The following is a 4,804-nucleotide window of genomic DNA, read 5'->3' on the forward strand; positions in this document are numbered from 1 at the left end:
TACATCTGACAGAGGGCTAATATCCAATATATACAAAGAACTCAAGAAGTTAGACCCCAGAGAGCCAAATAACCCTATTAAAAATGGGGTACAGAGCTAAACAAAGAATTTTCACCTGAAGAATTTTGAATGGCTGAGAAGCACCTTAAGAAATGTTCAACATCATTAATCATTAGGGAAATGCAAATCAAAACAACCCTTAGATTTCACCTCACACCAGTCAGAATAGCTAAGGTTAAATATTCAAGAGACAGCAGGTGTTGGCCAGGATGTAGAGAAAGAGGAACACTCCTCCACTGCTGGTGGGATTGCAAGATGGTACTGCCACTATGGAAATCAGTCTGGCAGTTCCTCAGAAAACTGGACATGATACTTCCGGACGACCCTGCTATACCACTCCTGGGCATTTACCCAGAGGATTCCCCAGCATGCAATAAGGACACATGTTCCACTATGTTCATAGAAGCCTTATTTATAATAGCCAGAAGTTGGAAATAACCTAGATGTCCCTCAATGGAGGAATGGATACAGAAAATGTGGTATATTTACACAATAGAATACTATTCAGCAATTAAAAACAATGAATTCATGACATTCTTAGGCAAATGGTTGGAACTGGAAAATATCATCCTAAGTGAGGTAACCCAATCACAAAAGAATACACATGGAATGCAATCACTGATCAGTGGATATTAATTAGCCCAGAAACTCTGAATTCTCAAGACACAATTAACATATCAAATGATTCTCAAGAAGAAGGAAGGAGAGGGCCCTGGTTCTGAAAAGACTTGATCCAGCATTGTAGGGGAGTACCAGGACAGGGAAATGTGAGGGGGGTGATTGGGAAATGGGCGGAGGGAAGAGGGCTTGTAAGACTGATGGGTAGGGGAGAACCAGGAAAGGTTGGAATGTAAATAAAAAATATAGAAAATAAAAAAATAACCGAAATTCCTCCCATCACATAATAATCAAAACACCAAATGCACTAAACAGAAAAAGAATATTAAAAGCAGTAAGGGAAATAGGTCAAGTAACATTTAAAGGCAAACCTATCAGAATTATACCATACTTCTCACCAAAAACTATGAAAGCTAGAATATCCTGGACAGATGTCATACAGACCCTAAGAGAACATAAATTTCAGCCCAGGGTACTATACCCAGCAAAATTCTCAATTACCATACATGGAAAAAACCAAAATATTTCATGAAAAAAAAAACAAATTTACACAATATCTTTCTACAAACCCAGCTCTACAAAGGATAATGGGTGGAAAGTTCCAAAACAAGGAGGGAAACTACACTGTAGGAAAATCAATAAAGCAATCCTCTTTCTATAAACACAAAAGATGATAGTGACAAAAAGGATTCCCCTTTAACAAGGAAAATAACAGGAAGTCACAATCACTTTTCTTTAATATCTCTTAACATGAATGGACTCAATTACCCACTAAAAAGAGATAAAGTAACAGACTGGATACGTAAACAGCACCCAACATTTTGCTGCATACAAGAAACATACCTCAGTGACAAAGACAGTCACTACCTCAGAGTCAAAGGTTCAAAACATTTTTCCAAGCAAATTGTCCCAAAAAACAAGCTGGAATGGCCATTCCTATATTGGATAAAATCAACTTTCAATCAAAAGTTGTCAGACAAGATAAGGAGGGACACTTCATACTGGTCAAAGGAAAAGTGTACCAAGATGAACTCTCAATTCTGAGCATCTATGCTCCAAATGCAAGGGCACCCACATTCATATAGAAATGTTATAAAGCTCAGAGCACACATTACACCCCATACAATAATAATGGGAGACTTCCCCCCAGTCTCAGCAATGGACAAATCATGGAAACAGCAACTAAACCGAGACACAGTGAAACTAACAGAAGTTATGATCCAAATGGATCTGACAGATATTTATAAAACATCCCAATCTAAAGCAAAGGAATATACCTTCCTCTCAACACCTCATGGTACATTCTCCAAAACTGATCATATAATTGGTCACAAAACAGGTCTCAACAGATACAGAAATACTGAAATAATTCTATGTACCTTAACAGATCACCACGTTCTAAGGCTGGTTTTAAGTTCAAACAAAAACAATGGAAAACACACATACACGTGGACATTGAACAATGCTCTACTCAATGATAACTTGGACAAGGAAGAAATAAAGAAGAAATTGAAGACTTTTTAGATTTTAATGAAAATTAAGACACATCATACCAAAACTTTTGGGACACAATGAAAGCAGTGCTAAAATGAAAACTCATAGCTCTAAGTGCCTTGAAAAAGAAAATGGAGAGAGCTTACACTATCAGCTTGACAGCATACCTGAAAGCTCTAGAAAAAAAGAAGCAAATGCACCAAAAAGGAGTAGGCAGCAAGAAATAATCAAACTCAGGGCTGAAATCAACCAAATAGAAACAAAAAACTATACAAAGAATCAACACAAAACAGGAACTGGTACTTTGAGAAAATCAACAAGATAGATTAAACCCTTAGCCAGACTAACCAGAAGGCACAGAGGTACTACCGAAATTAATAAAATCAGAAATGAAAAGGGAGACATAACAGCAGTAACTGTAGAAATTCAAAAAATCATCAGATCCTACTACAAAAGCTTATAGTCAACAAAATTGAAAAATTTAAATGAAATGGACAATTTTCTAGACACATACCAGGTGCCAATATAAAAACAGGATCAGATAAACCTGGAGAAAATAAAAGCAGTCATTAGCAACCAAAAAAAATCCCAGGACCAGATAGGTTTAGTGGGGAATTCTATCAGATCTTCAAAGAAGACCTAATACTAATACTCTTCAAACTATTCCACAAAATAGAAACACGAGGAACACTACCCAATTCATTCTATGAAGCCACAATAATGCTTACACCCAAGCCAAATAAAGACCAAAGAAGGAAAGAGAACTTAAAACCAATTTCCCTTATGAGCATCCCCTATTGATGCAAAAATACTCAATAAAATTATTGGCAATCAAATCCAAGAATACATCAAAATGATAATTTACCACGATCAAGTAGTCTTCATCCCAGGGATACAGGGATGGTTCAATGTATAGAAACACATCAATGTAACCTACTACATAAACAAACTGAAAGAAAAAAAAACACATGATTTCTACATTTGACAAAATCATCATCCCTTCATGTTAAAAGTCTTGGAGAGATCAGAAATCCAAGGCGCATACCTAAACATAGTGAAAGCAATATAGTGCAAACCGGTAGCCAATATCAAACTAAGTGGAGGAAAACTTGAAGCAATTCCCACTAAACTGAGGAACCAGACAAGGCTGCCCACTATCTCCATATCTATTCAATATTGAAATTCTAACTAGAGCAATTAGACAACAAAAGGAGGTCAAAGGGAAAGGAAGGAGTAAAAATATAACTATTTGCAGATGATATGTTCATATACTTAAGTGACCCCAACTCAGCCTCTAACCCAAACTCGGAACCTCATAGTCTGCAAAATCAAAATGGACACATCCATGAATTTCTCAGGTGGGTTAAAAACGAAGCTGATACAACCCTATGACTTCAAGATGTCACAGAATTTAAGGCCCTTTTTGAAGGAGTACTGGGTAAGTTTATTTCTCATAGTGCTGGTCTATCTATTTCTCATCATTAGCCAAAACTACATGAGAACGTGGAAGGGCTTCAGCTTGCAGAGGCCTCTCATCCTCTAGGCCTTCTTCCTGGCAATACTCAGCATCCTGAGTACACAAATGTGGAAGTTTATGGGAATCGTGCTGTTTACAGTGGGCCTCAGGCAAGCTGTGTGCTTTACCATCTCTACATTGATGATGCCATAGTCAAATTCTGATCCTGTGTCTTTCTTCTCAACAAGACTGTTGAACTCAGAGACACAGCCTTCATCATCCCGCGTGAGTGTCCACTCATCTTTGTCCACTGGTACCACCCCGGCACAGTGCTTCTGTACACAAGCTTGGGATACAAGCATGAAGTGCTTTCAGGAGGCTGGTTCATGACCATGAACTTTGGTGTCTGTCTGTCCTGTAGACCTACTACCCTGTGAAAGCTGCCAAAGTGAAGCATCCCAACATTCTGCCCATGGTCGGCACCAGCTTGCAGATCCTGCAGATGGTTTTGGGGATTATCTTTGGCATACATAATTACGTCTGGAGGTAGGAGAAAGGGTACTACAAACAACAGAATACTACTTCTGGTTGTTTATGCTATATGGGACCTATTTCATCCTATTCACTCACTTCTTCCAATGAGCCTGTCTCAGGCCCAAGGACAAAGGTAAGTCCAAGAGTCAATGAGAGTTGTAAAAAAAAAAAAGATAGTTCCTCAACCTTTCCTTCATGGAACTAAGGGTTGGGTGTAGGAGAATGGTTAAGGTACCTCCCCTGTATGGTTTCCCATATGGGATATCCTCAAGTTGCAGGAAGCTATGACAACCAAGAAATGTCACCCTGGGGAAAGGGGTGTGGTCTGGTACTTTGATGTTTCTGTCTTGAATGAGAAGGAAAACCAAGTCCTAGGAAGAAGATAGGACTGAGGTCCTTAAAATCAAGTTATTTATATTTAGATAACTTTCTCTTATTGCTCTATTTTCTAAATTAAAGAAGTCAACATGAAAAAATATGATTCTACTCTAATTTCATGTGGCCGCAGGGAGAGACTGGGATATATAGGTGGGGAAGACTATGGTGAGGAAAGCTTTGTCTGTTCACCTGTGAGAAGGTCATCACACTACTAGTCAAAGACACTCAAATGCAGCCTTTTGCAGGGAGCAACTATACTTGTGT

At 38.4% G+C, this 4,804-nt stretch overlaps 1 pseudogene; it reads left to right on the top strand.

Annotated features, from left to right (window-relative positions):
* Positions 1-3,505: 3,505 nt before the first annotated feature.
* LOC127682177 (elongation of very long chain fatty acids protein 3-like) lies at positions 3,506-4,315 on the top strand (annotated as a pseudogene).
* The last annotated feature ends 489 nt before the right edge of the window (positions 4,316-4,804 follow it).

This window comes from Apodemus sylvaticus, chromosome 4 (assembly GCF_947179515.1).
Source record: "Apodemus sylvaticus chromosome 4, mApoSyl1.1, whole genome shotgun sequence".
NCBI lineage: Eukaryota > Metazoa > Chordata > Mammalia > Rodentia > Muridae > Apodemus > Apodemus sylvaticus.